The 14,834-nt window shown below is 37.0% G+C and overlaps 1 non-coding gene across 1 annotated transcript; it reads right to left on the reverse strand.

Annotated features, from left to right (window-relative positions):
• Window positions 1-10,786: 10,786 nt before the first annotated feature.
• On the reverse strand, window positions 10,787-10,894 carry LOC148576605 (small nucleolar RNA R71). The gene has a single exon (XR_015903397.1). It is a non-coding gene; the product is annotated as a small nucleolar RNA R71 (small nucleolar RNA).
• Between the last annotated feature and the right edge of the window lie 3,940 nt (window positions 10,895-14,834).

The following is a 14,834-nucleotide window of genomic DNA, read 5'->3' on the forward strand; positions in this document are numbered from 1 at the left end:
CATGAATGTAATTGTTGACTACCAAATGATTTTATTTAGGGCTTCCTGTAATTCCTGAAGAGGAACTAAACCCTGTTCCTGACTTTGCCATAGCCAACAACATGGAGTCATGGCTAGTGAAGATTTGCCATGATTCTGAAATACCTGGTCCATGCTTTTTCTAGTAAGAAAAATTTCTGAGAGAGTCTACTCCGTTTTATGGATTCATAGTGGTATTTCCTGGCAATCCATTTGAAGCTGCTATGGTTGCAAATGGTCATTTTTCTTTGGTTGAAAAGGCTGCCCGTGAAGACGCAGCTTTGGAAATAGTTGGTCGAGTACTAGAAACCACTGATAAGGAGATTCGCGATTATAACTACTTCAAAATTAATCTACTTCGCAACTCAAACAATGCATTCAAGGCAAAGCTTAGCCAGCTCGAAGATGCTCACGAGAAGCTGATAGCAAACTACGAAACCGTTGTGAACGCTCACATCAATGGGCAATCTCCTTGATTATGTTGTTTTCGTTTTTGTTTTGCCAAGGGTTCTATAATTAACTTAATGGGTTGAGGTTAAGGTATTTATATTTTCTAATTGTTTGGTATGTTGTATTTGGTGCTTGATGTTTTTTTTTGGCAATCTCCTTGATTGTGTTTTCAATTTTGTTTTACTAGGGGTTCTATAATTAACTTAATAGGTTGAGGTTAAGGTGTTTATGTTTTCTAATTGTTTGGTATGTTGTATTTAGTGATTAATGCTGCAATGGAGTAGTTAATTAACATGAATTTGTTTAACTTGTCAGTTCTTGATTTTTAATTTGCTTCAAAATGTGTTATTGCTAATAACTTTTGATTAATCAAGTACAAAATTGTAGGGTTATATTTTATTAGTATTTGACTAAGAAAAATTAATTGGTATGAGTAATAATAAATACCAGTGCTCTGTATGTGGCTTTTTTTGTACTGCTTACGCTGGTTGTAGTCACCTTTGTTCCAATCAAAGTCCTAAAGGGAGTAATTATTTTTTGTCGCCATTTGTTCAGCTATGCTTAGCATGGATTGTCATGACAGAGATTCCTTTGAAAATAGAGGTTAGGCAGTCGCTGGTTTCAAGATAGAGTCTGATAAGGCCAACTTGACTAGAAGATTATATTTGTTCCAATTCAATTAGGATAATATATATTGAACCTTTACCGTAATGTTTAATGCTGTGTGTTCTTTATTTTATTAATGTGAACGAAAGACCATAGATCAAGGGTAATTAAAATATAGAGGAAGAGTATTTCAATTGAATTTATTTTTGAATCCGATAATGGCAGTAATAACTAATTTTTTTCTCTAAAGTTGGTCAATTGTTTAGTTTGTTGCTTTGTTATGAGTATTATTGGTTAACAGGTACGTTAAAAATGTAGTAAAGTAGCATATGTTTTATAAAGTATACTAGAAATAAGACACTAACAACATTAAGGAAAGAATGTTGTTTTATCATTAAATATATTCATTATCTATGTTGTCGTTTTCATTGATAGCGAGTAAGAATAAAAAAAACTCTCTATCTCAGACATGATTCAGGCTAGCTTTTTATATGGTACAGGCTTTGCGTAGAATTTTTATACATATACAAACCCAATTTATTGGTTGTATCCCTTTGGTAGCAGTACTAACCAGAATTTTAATATTAGGAGTCAAAATTTTAATTTATAATTACTCTTAATTTTTTAAAAAATTTACAATATTCTTTAATCTTAACATTTTTTGTGTAGTTTAGTTATTCTGTTTGTTTTTATGATTTTATTAAACTTTTTAATTAAATTTTTATAATTTAAAAGTTTATAATTGAATTTTTATATTAGATAAAAATTATAAAATAGGTTCTTCAAGCTCTTTTTTTTGTTAAAAGATACAAGTACTTTTTAAAATTTTATTTTTGTATTTGATGTAAAATGCATTATGAAATATTCTAGTATTTTATATTTTTTTGCTAAAAAAATAACTAGTAAAAATATAATTACAAATTTTTATTTAACATAATTAAAATCCAATGATAAATTTTTAAATTATATGAATTTTATTAAAAATTTAGTAAAATTACAAAAAATAATAAAATAATTAAATTTTATTATAATTAATAGATTAGTATTTATAAAATTATTATTTGAAAAAATAAATTTATACCAAAATTATGTTTATTAAACATAAAAACAAAATATAAAATTAAATAACAATTTAATAATCATATACATAAAGAATTAAAGATGTCGAGATTTGGGAGATGATTCTACCATTGGGCAGCAGTACATACCACCCTTCACTAGTTATATTTGTCGTGATGACGTTCATGAAATTTGAGTATAAATTTACTAGTTGAACTCTGATGCATAGCAAGGGTTGGTCGTGTTTGACTTTTTAAAATTTTGCAATGGAGCCTTCAAAGATATGTCTTAGATCTGCCCTTACTCAAGAAGCCAAGTTGTTGACGTATGTATCTCAAACTCTCTATTAGAACTTCATGAATTATAGTTATAATAGTAGATTCTAATTTATTTTCTCCATCTGCCTAGGAATCAACGACTCAACTCCGAAGAGTTTATGGTTTCTGGAAAGGTTGCATCAGTTCTATTTTCTTTTGTGCAAGACCATGATGTTTTGAACATCATGTTTGATAATATTTTTGGTGGGGCGGGCAGTTCTAATGTGCATGTACCCAACCAAGATCATGAGGTCTTCGTCGGTAGTCCAGCCATAGTTTTTGCAGATACAGACGATGGCAGCCCTTCCGTGCAGGTAACGACACCGCCTGTTATGGGGAGAAGGCTCTTCCATTCACCAACTCCAACATGTTTTGGATCAGAACCTCCTAAGTGGTTGAGGGTTGGTTCAAGCACAAAGACATCTTGTGTAAGATTGGTTCGTTATATGAATCATGCTTGTTAACTCCATGATAGCGCATGTAGCTTGTGGTTTATGTTTTTCTTTTTTTACAAAGAAAAGTTGTAAGCCAAGGTTTAAGGTGATGTTTGACATGGACTTTAGCTGCTGGTATGCGAAGTTGTGATCATCAACAATGGTGCCAAAGGACTTGGAGCTCTCAAATGTGAATCACACTTTGTCACAATTCCGCACAACTAACCAGCAAGTGCACTGGGTCGTCCAAGTAATAAACCTTACGTGAGTAAGGGTCGATCCCACAGAGATTGTCGGCTGGAAGCAAGCTATGGTCATCTTGTAAATCTCAGTCTGGCAGATTCAAATGGTGATGGAGGATTGATAACTAAAAGATGAATAAAACATAAAATAAAGATAGAGATACTTATGTAATTCATTGGTGGATTTCAGATAAGCGTATGAAGATGCTTTGTTCCCCCTAAACCTCTGCTTTCCTATTGCCTTCTTCCAATTATTCATACTCCTTTCCATGGCAAGCTTTATGTTGGGCATCACCGTTGTCAATGGCTACATCCCGTCCTCTCAGTGAAAATGGTCCTGATGCTCTGTCACAACATCGGCTAATCAGCTGTCGGTTCTCGATCATGTCGGAATAGGATCCATTGATCCTTTTGCGTCTGTCACACGCCCCACAATTGCGAGTTTGAAGCTCGTCACAGTCATCCCTTCCCCAATCCTACTCGGAATACCACAGACAAGGTTTAGACTTTTCGGATCTCAGGAATGGCCGCCAATAATTCTAGCCTATACCACGAAGGTTCCAATCTTAGATCAGAAACCTAAGAGATACGCATTCAAGCCATTGCTAGTAGAACAGAGGTGGTTGTCAGGCACATGTTCATAGGTGAGAATGATGATGAGTGTCACGGATCATCACATTCATCAAGTTGAAGAACGAATGAATATCTTGGAGAAGAAATATACTTGAGTTGAATAGAAAAACAATAGTACTTTGTATTAATTCATGAAGAACAGCAAAGCTCCACACCTTAATCTATGGTGTGTAGAAACTCCACCGTTGATAATACATAAGAACAAGGGTCAGGCATGGCCCTGAGGCCAGCCTCCCAAAACGTGATCAAGTGTATGAAGTATGAGTAAAAGATGAGTAAAAGATGAAAATACAATAGCAAAGGGTCCTATTTATAGAAAATACATAGAGACTTTTCTTGGAGTTAAACGCCAGCTTTTGTGCCAGTTTTGGAGTTAAACGCCAGAATTCTTGAGCTGACTTGGTATGCCTGTTTGGGCCATCAAATCTCAGGCAAAGTATGGACTATTATATATTGCTGGAAAGCCCAGGATGTCTACTTTCCAACACAATTGATAGCGTGCCAATTGGGCTTCTGTAGCTCCAGAAAATCTACTTTGAGTGTAGGGAGGTCAGAATCCAACAGCATCTGCAGTCCTTTTTCAGCCTCTGAATTAGATTTTTGCTCAGGTCCCTCAATTTCAGCTAGAAAATACCTGAAATCACAGAAAAATACACAAACTCATAGTAAAGTCCAGAAGAGTGATTTTTATTTAAAAACTAATAAAAACATAATAAAAACTAACTAAAATATACTAAAAACATACTAAAAATAATGCCAAAAAGCGTATAAATTATCCGCTCATCAGCTGTAAAGACACTCTGTTGTTTAATTACTTGTTTTCTCAGGGCTATCTGATGAAGTGTGTGGATTTATTTTTAATTTTCTCTTAAATTATGTATGATTGTGTACGTATGTATGTTAAAAGATAAAATGAACTAAACACAGAGACACTGTGGTGAGAATGCTTGAATGTCGCCTCACTAGGCATCACATAATAACTCTAATTCCTGGATATCCGATCGATGGAAGAGTCATTGAAATGATGGCCATGCATAACACTTGCTCCATACAATACTTGAATCATCCATATTTTTGGTGCCTTCCACGTCATTTTGCTATGAGTTGATCCTTCACCCGGTATTTTCTTCTCTAGGGTTTGTTTTCAGTTTGCATCCCCGTATTTACATGCTAGGGATATTATTTTAGGAAGATGTTGTTAGGGGTTGTTGGTGGATGAACTTGCTGAAATATATTTGCCACTCTAGGTTAAGCCAAGTCAATTTCTCAATCCAGTAAGTAATTACATTCTTGTCAACTTGTTACAATTGACAATGCTGTTATTGCATTTTTATTAGAAAAGTTTTAAAATCCAATTGAATCTGGAATCAAATTTTCATCTCCGTCGAAGACATCTTCTTCCATTGGTATTGTGTCGCGGTTGACTTTGCTGATGAAACGGTATACCACCTGGACTCGTATCCAGATCCAAACATAATTGTCGACAGGGAAAGTCTAATGCACAACATGGTACGCGAGCTTGTTAATCAATGGACATCTCTTTTTTGCATTTTTACATGGTTCATTTTGTCTATTTGTGTATATTTCCAGGTTGGTAGGCTCCACGACCTGATGACATATCCCACTTATGGTCCTCTCCGAGCGTTTACACCAACAGACCTTTGCGAGTGGCCAATTAGGAGAGGGCAAGGGATCCTAAACTGCAACACAAGGTTATAGCTATAACTGTTTAACTGCAATTAAATTATTCAATTACATGTGACCGTGCTAACTGCAACCCCACCAATTCGAGGGCATGCAGTGATAGTGTAGTAGCTTGGGTAATTTCTTGGCTAGACCCAGAAGAAAGGTTCAATTCTTATGACTTTTTGAACCTCTTATTATGACCAAGGTTCTAAAAACCGGACCGATCCAAACGGTTCAACTGGGTTAACTGGAAACTAGTCAGGTAGCTGGTCCGGTTCACCTATAAAATTGCTCTGCAAAAAATTGGCAAAAAGCGGCCAAACCAGCGATTAACCGGCAAACCAAAAAAACCGGCTAGGTTTCAGCAAGTACCCGTTTTCCCCCAAGCCATGAAATGGCGTTGTTTTGGCACTGATTAAAAAAAAGGGAAAAAAGGGGCTGTGATAAAATAACGTTGCAGCCACTATCCTAAGTTTCCTCTTTGAAGAGGAGTAGTCACCCCCAACCCTAAATTTCTCTTCAACTTTCTTCCCCACAAATGCCACCGTCACCTCCACCAAATGCCGGAGTGAAGCGTCACCGTCGCATGTCAAAGCGTCCCTGTCACAGATCGAAGCAGCTCTCGTGGATCGAAGCGTCACCGTCTCCAAAGTGTTGGCGTTGTCTGGTCATCGGCTTAGTATCGTCGTGGTTGTCGTCTGCTTGTCATCGTCACCGAAGCGTTGGTCGTTGTCTAGCTCTAACCTTCTATGCTCTTCACTTTTTCCACAGTGAGTACTTCACTATTTTTGCTTTTCAATTAATTTTGTGTATTTAGTGTTGGTGACAAAATTGTATGAATTGGACATATTTGAGTTCATTGATTTTTGGTTTTGTCAATTAAATTTTATTCAGTGAAGAATATAGGGTAAATTGGAGTTCACAAATTCAGATGCAGAGTTCTTCTGAGTTCTTGTTCTGTTGAGTTTTTCTGAGTTCTTCAAAGTTCAATTTTAGAATTTTGCTATATAAATTCAATTATGCTATGTTGAATATTTATTTCAATTTTGGTATTTTGAATTTTTTATATAAATTCAATTCTGCTCTATTGAATTCGGCTATATTGAGTTTTGGTGAATTAACTGGATGAATTGTTGAATTTAATTATATATTACTGGAAAGCTGATGAGTGGATAATTTATACGCTTTTTGACATTGTTTTTAGTATGTTTTTAGTAGAATCTAGTTACTTTTAGGGATGTTTTCATTAGTTTTTATGTTAAATTCATATTTCTGGACTTTACTATGAGTTGGTGTGTTTTTCTGTGATTTCAGGTATTTTCTGGCTGAAATTGAGGGACTTGAGCAGAAATCAGATTCAGAGGTTGAAAAAGGACTGCTGATGCTGTTGGATTCTGACCTCCCTGCACTCAAAGTGGATTTTCTGGAGCTACAGAACTTGAAATGGCGCGCTTCCAATTGCGTTAGAAAGTAGACATCTAGGGCTTTCCAGCAATATATAATAGTTTATACTTTGGCCAAGAATAGACGACGTAAACTGGCATTCAACGTCAGCTCTCTGCCCAAATCTGGCATCCAGCGCCAGAAAAGGATCCAAAACCAGAGCTGAACGCCAGAAATGGATCAAAACCTGGTGTTCAACTCCACAAATGGCCTCTACACGTGCAACACTCAAGCCCAGCCCAAGCACACACCAAGTGGGCCCCGGAAGTGGATTTATGCATCAATTACTTACTTCTGTAAACCCTAGTGACTAGTTTATTATAAATAGGACCTTTTACTATTGTATTAGGCATCTTTTGATCATTTTTAGATCTCTAGACCTCCATGGGAGGCTGGCCACTCGGCCATGCTTACCCTCTATTCACTTATGTATTTTCATACGGTAGAGTTTCTACACTCCATAGATTAAGGTGTGGAGCTCTGCTGTTCCTCAAAGATTAATGCAAAGTACTACTGTTTTCTATTCAATTCATCTTATTTCGCTTCTAAGATATCCATTCGCACCCAAGAACGTGATGAAGGTGATGATTATGTATGACGCTCATCACCATTCTCCCCTATGAACACGTGCCTGACAAACACTTCCGTTCTACATGAAATAAGCTAGAATGAATATCTCTTAGATCTCCTAACCGGAATCTTCGTGGCGTAAGCTAGAATGATGGCGGCATTCAAGAGAATCCGGAAAGTCTAAACCTTGTCTGTGGTATTCCGAGTAGGATTCAATGATTGAATGAATGTGACGAGCTTCAAACTCGCGAGTGCTGGGCGTTAGTGACAGACGCAAAAGGAGGGTGAATCCTATTCCAGCATGATCGAGAACCGACAGATGAATAGTCGTGCCGTGACAGGGTGCGTGAGCATATTATTCACTGAGAGGAGGGGATGTAGCCACTGACAACGGTGATGCCCTTGCATAAAGCCAGCCATGGAAAGGAGTAAGACTGATTGGATGAAGATAGCAAGAAAGCAGAGGTTCAGAGGAACGAAAGCACCTCCATTCGCTTATCTGAATTTCCTACCAATGAATTACATAAGTATCTCTATCCCTATTTTATTATTTATTATTCAAAAACACCATTATCCATTTATATCTGCCTAACTGAGATTTACAAGGTGACCATAGCTTGCTTCATACCAACAATCTCTGTGGGATTCGACCCTTACTCACGTAAGGTATTACTTGGACGACCCAGTGCACTTGCTGGTTAGTTGTATTGAAGTTGTGAACCATGGTATTGGCACCATGTTCTTGGCGCCATTACCAGGGAAAGAAAGAGCCATGAATTTTACATAATTAAAGTGTAATCACGATTACGCGTACCAAGTTGCTCACGTTGCCAGGGATTGTTCGAGCCTGGACATCACAATTTCGTGCACCAAGTTTTTGGCGCCGTTGCCGGGGATTGTTTGAGTTTGGACAACTGACGGTTCATCATGTTGCTCAGATTAGGTAATTTTCTTTTTGTTTTGTTTTCGAAAATTTTTCAAAAATATTTCAAAAATTTCTCATCTGTTTTCGAAAAAAAAAATGTTTTTAAAAATATATTTTTATTCAAAATTTTTAAGAATGAATTCTAGTGTTTCATGAAGCATGTAAAGCCTGGCTGGCTGTAAAGCCATGTCTAAATTTATTTGGACTGAGGCTTGCAATTTGTTATCAAGAGCAATATACTCTGGTGTTAAAATGCTGAAGCTTGGCTGGCCATTGGCCATGTCTAGTGTTTTGGACTGGAACTTTCATTGAAAGCTTGGCTGGCTAGTGAGCCATGTCTAATTCCTAGACTGAAGCTATAGACTAACATGGCAAAATTCCTGGAGTTCATATTAAAAATTTTGGAATCCTTATTTTTTCTTTTTTTATATATAATTTTCGAAAAAAAAATCCAAAAAAAAATCCAAAAAAAAAATTTAGAAAATCATAAAAATCAAAAATATTTTTCTGTTTCGTGTTTGAGTCTGGAGTCATATCATAAGTTTGGTGTCAATTGCATGTGCATCTTGTATTTTTCGAAAATTTCATGCATTCATGGTGTTCTTCATGATCTTCAAGTTGTTCTTGGTAAGTCTTCTTGTTTGATCTTGATGATTTTTTGTTTTGTGTTGTATGGTGTTTTTCATATGCATTCTTGAATTCTTAGTGTCTAAGCATTAAAGAATTCTAAGTTTGGTGTCTTGCATGTTTTCTCTGCATATAAAATTTTTCAAAAATATGTTCTTGATGTTCATCATGATCTTCATAATGTTCTTGGTGTTCATCTTGACATTCATAGCATTATTGCATGCATTCATTGTTTTGATCTAAAAATTTCATGCATTGCATAATTTTCATGTTTTTCATAAAAATTTCAAAAATCAAAAAAATATCTTTCCCTTTTTCTCTCATCAAATTCAAAAATTGAGTTGACTTTTTTCAAAAATTTTTAAAAATCAAAGTTGTTTCTTATGAGTCAAATCAAATTTTCAATTTGAAAATCTTATCTCTTTCAAAATCTTTTTCAAAAATCAAATCTTTTTCAAAATTCTTAGTTATTTTCGAAAATTCCAAAAATATTTTTCAAAAATCTTTTTCTTATTTTTATATCAAATTTTCGAAAATAACATAATCAATTAATGTTTTGATTCAAAAATTTCAAGTTTGTTACTTACTTGTTAAGAAAGATTCAAACTTTAAGTTCTAGAATCATATCTTGTGATTTCTTGTGAATCAAGTCATTAATTGAGATTTTAAAAATCAAATCTTTTTCAAAAACTAATTTCTATCATATCTTTTCAAAAATATCTTATCTTTTTCAAAAAAATTTGATTTCAAAATATCTTCTCTAACTTCCTAACTTCTTATCTTTTCAAAATTGGTTTCCAAAATTTGTTTCAACCAACTAACTAACTTTTTGTTTGTTTCTTAACTTTTTCAAAACTACCTAACTAACTCTCTCTCTCTCATTTTCGAAAATATCTTCCCCCTTTTTCAAAATTTCTTTTTAATTTATTAATTATTTTAATTTTTAATTTTTAAATCTTAATTTTCGAAAATTACTAACATTTTTCAAAAACTATTTTCAAAAATCACTAACTCTTTTTCAAAAATTATTTTCGAAAATTCTCTCTCTCCCATCTTATTCTATTTATTCATTCATATCCTAACATCTCATCTCACATCTCTGCCATCCTCACAGTTGTGTTTCTTCCATTATATTACATTCTTTGTCTCCCCCTTTTCTTCCACTTACAAAGGGATCCCTATACCGTGGTATAAAGGATCTCCATTATTATTATTATTTTTCTGTGCCCTCTTCTTTGTCATATGAGCAGGAGCAAGGATAAGAACATTCTTGTGGAAGCAGATCCAGAACCTGAAAGGACTCTGAAAAGGAAACTAAGAGAAGCTAAAATACAACAATCCAGAGATAACCTTTCAGAAATTTTCGAACAGGAAGAGGAGATGGCAGCCAAAAATAATAATAATGCAAGGAGGATGCTTGGTGACTTTACTGCACCTAATTCCAATTTACATGGAAGAAGCATCTCCATTCCTGCCATTGGAGCAAACAATTTTGAGCTTAAACCTCAATTAGTTTCTCTGATGCAGCAGAACTGCAAGTTTCATGGACTTCCATCTGAAGATCCTTTTCAGTTCTTAACTGAATTCTTGCAGATATGTGATACTGTTAAGACTAATGGAGTAAATCCTGAAGTCTACAGGCTCATGCTTTTCCCTTTTACTGTAAGAGACAGAGCTAGAATATGGTTGGACTCTCAACCTAAAGACAGCCTGAACTCTTGGGATAAGCTGGTCACGGCTTTCTTAGCCAAGTTCTTTCCTCCTCAAAAGCTGAGCAAGCTTAGAGTGGATGTTCAAACCTTCAAACAAAAAGATGGTGAATCCCTCTATGAAGCTTGGGAAAGATATAAACAGTTGACCAAAAAGTGTCCTTCTGACATGCTTTCAGAATGGACCATCCTGGATATATTCTATGATGGTTTATCTGAGCTATCAAAGATGTCACTAGACACTTCTGCAGGTGGATCCATTCACCTAAAGAAAACGCCTACAGAAGCTCAAGAACTTATTGACATAGTTGCTAATAACCAGTTCATGTACACTTCTGAAAGGAATCCTGTGAGTAATGGGACGCCTATGAAGAAGGGAGTTCTTGATGTTGATACTCTGAATGCCATATTGGCTCAGAATAAAATATTGACTCAGCAAGTCAATATGATCTCTCAGAGTCTGCATGGAATGCAAGCTGCATCCAACAGTACTCAAGAGGCTTCTCATGAAGAAGAAGCTTATGATCCTGAGAACCCTGCAATAGCAGCGGTGAATTACTTAGGTGAACCTTATGGAAACACCTATAACTCATCATGGAGAAATCATCCAAATTTCTCATGGAAGGATCAAAAGCCTCAACAAGGCTTTAATAATGGTGGAAGAAACAGGTTTAACACTAATAAACCTTTTCCATCATCCACTCAGCAACAGACAGAGAACTCTGAACAAAATACTTCTAATTTGGCAAACTTAGTCTCTGATCTGTCTAAGGCCACTGTAAGTTTCATGAATGAAACAAGATCTTCCATTAGAAATCTGGAAGCACAAGTGGGCCAGCTGAGTAAAAGGATCACTGAAATCCCTCCTAGTACTCTCCCAAGCAATACAGAAGAGAATCCAAAAGGAGAGTGCAAGGCCATTGACATAAGCACCATGGCCGAACCTGTGGGGAGAGGAGAGGACGTGAATCCCAAGGAGGAAGACCCCCTGGGACGTCCAGTGATCAATAAGGAGCTTCCCTCTGAGGAACCAAAGGACTCTGAGGCTCATCTAGAGATCATAGAGATTCCATTGAACCTCCTTATGCCCTTCATGAGCTCTGATGAGTATTCCTCTTCTGAAGAGAATGAGGATGTTACTGAAGAGAAAACTGCCAAGTTTCTTGGTGCAATCATGAAGCTGAATGCCAAATTATTTGGCATTGATACTTGGGAAGTTGAACCTCCCTTGTTCATCAATGAACTAAGTGATCTGGATCAACTGACATTGCCTCAGAAGAAACAGGATCCTGGAAAGTTCATAATACCCTGTACCATAGGCACCATGATCTTTAAGGCTCTGTGTGACCTTGGTTCAGGAATAAACCTCATGCCCCTCTCTGTAATAGAGAAACTGGGAATCTATGAGGTGCAAGCTGCTAAAATCTCCTTAGAGATGGCAGACAACTCAAGAAAACAGGCTTATGGACAAGTAGAGGACGTGTTAATAAAGGTTGAAGGCCTTTACATCCCTGCTGATTTCATAGTCCTGGATACTAGAAAGGAAGAGGATGAATCCATCATCCTAGGAAGACCTTTCCTGGCCACAGCAAGAGCTGTGATTGATGTTGACAGAGGTGAAATAGTCCTTCAATGGAATAAGGACTCCCTTGTGTTTAAAACTCAAGGATCTCCCTCTGCAACCATGGAGAGGAAGCAACAACAGCTTCTCTCAAAGCAGAGTCAACCAGAGCCCCCACAGTCAAACTCTAAGTTTGGTGTTGGAGAGTCTCAACAAAGCCCTGCACATCTGTGAAGCTCCATGAGAGCCCACTGTCAAGCTATTGACATTAAAGAAGCGCTTGTTGGGAGGCAACCCAATTTTTATTTATCTAACTATATTTTTCTTAGTTATATGTCTTTGTAGGTTCATGATCATGTGGAGTCATAAAATAAATATAAAAATTGAAAACGGAATCAAAAACAGCAGAAGAAAAATCACACCCTGGAGGAGCATCTGTCTGGCGTTCAGCGCCAGAACAGAGCATGGTTCTGGCGCTGAACGCCCAAAATGGGCAGCTACTGGGCGCTGAACGCCAGAACAGGCATGGTTTTGGCGTTTAACGCCAGAAATGGCACACAAATGGGCGTTGAACGCCCAAAATGGCCACCAACCTGGCGCTGAACGCCCAGAGTTGTGTGCAAGGGCATTTTGCATGCCTAAATTGGTGCAGTGATGTAAATGCCTTGACACCTCAAGATCTGTGGACCCCACAGGATCCCCACCTACCTCATCATCTCTCTTTCCATTCATGATCATCCCTTTTGTTTTCCATTTACCACTCACATCTATACACCCACTACCTTCAAAATTCAACATCTCTCTCCCACCCAATCCCACCCATATGGCCGAATACACACATCCATCCATCTCCTCCATATCTTCTTCTTCTTCTTCTATTCTTTCTTCTTTTCCTCGAGGGCGAGCAACATTCTAAGTTTGGTGTGGTAAAAGCATAGCTTTTTTGTTTTTTTCATAACATTGATGGCACCTAAGGCTAGAGAAACCTCTAGAAACCTCTGTAATCCATGGGAGGCTGGCCACTCGGCCATGCTTACCCTCTATTCACTTATGTATTTTCATACGGTAGAGTTTCTACACTCCATAGATTAAGGTGTGGAGCTCTGCTGTTCCTCAAAGATTAATGCAAAGTACTACTGTTTTCTATTCAATTCATCTTATTTCGCTTCTAAGATATCCATTCGCACCCAAGAACATGATGAAGGTGATGATTATGTGTGACGCTCATCACCATTCTCCCCTATGAACACGTGCCTGACAAACACTTCCGTTCTACATGAAATAAGCTAGAATGAATATCTCTTAGATCTCCTAACCGGAATCTTCGTGGCGTAAGCTAGAATGATGGCGGCATTCAAGAGAATCCGGAAAGTCTAAACCTTGTCTGTGGTATTCCGAGTAGGATTCAATGATTGAATGACTGTGATGAGCTTCAAACTCGCGAGTGCTGGGCGTTAGTGACAGACGCAAAAGGAGGGTGAATCCTATTCCAGCATGATCGAGAACCGACAGATGAATAGCCGTGCCGTGACAGGGTGCGTGAGCATATTATTCACTGAGATGAGGGGATGTAGCCACTGACAACAGTGATGCCCTTGCATAAAGCCAGCCATGGAAAGGAGTAAGACTGATTGGATGAAGATAGCAGGAAAGCAGAGGTTCAGAGGAACGAAAGCACCTCCATTCGCTTATCTGAATTTCCTACCAATGAATTACAAAGTATCTCTATCCCTATTTTATTATTTATTATTCAAAAACACCATTATCCATTTATATCTGCCTAACTGAGATTTACAAGGTGACCATAGCTTGCTTCATACCAACAATCTCCGTGGGATTCGATCCTTACTCACGTAAAGTATTACTTGGACGACCCAGTGCACTTGCTGGTTAGTTGTATCGAAGTTGTGAACCATGGTATTGGCACCATGTTCTTGGCGCCATTACCAGGGAAAGAAAGAGCCATGAATTTTACATAATTAAAGTGTAATCACGATTACGCGTACCAAGTTGCTCACGTTGCCAGGGATTGTTCGAGCCTGGACATCACAATTTCGTGCACCAAAAGCCCAGGATGTCTACTTTCCAACGCAATTGAGAGCGCGCCAATTGGGCTTCTGTAGCTCTAGAAAATCCACTTTGAGTGCAGGGAGGTCAGAATCCAACAGCATCTGCAGTCCTTTTTCAGCCTCTGAATCAGATTTTTGCTCAGGTCCCTCAATTTCAGCCAGAAAATACCTGAAATCACAGAAAAACACACAAACTCATAGTAAAGTCCAGAAGAGTGATTTTTATTTAAAAACTAATAAAAACATAATAAAAACAAACTAAAATATACTAAAAACATACTAAAAATAATGCCAAAAAGCATATAAATTATCCGCTCATCACAACACCAAACTTAAATTGTTGCTTGTCCCCAAGCAACTGAAAATCAAATAGGATAAAAAGAAGAGAATGTACAATGAATTCCAAAAACATCTATGAAGATCAATATTAATTAGATGAGTGGGCTTTTAGCTTTTTGCTTCTGAACAGTTTTGGCATCTCACTT

Source organism: Arachis ipaensis, chromosome B1 (genome assembly GCF_059453495.1).
Source record: "Arachis ipaensis isolate K30076 ecotype BB chromosome B1, ASM5945349v1, whole genome shotgun sequence".
Classification (NCBI taxonomy): Eukaryota; Viridiplantae; Streptophyta; class Magnoliopsida; order Fabales; family Fabaceae; genus Arachis; species Arachis ipaensis.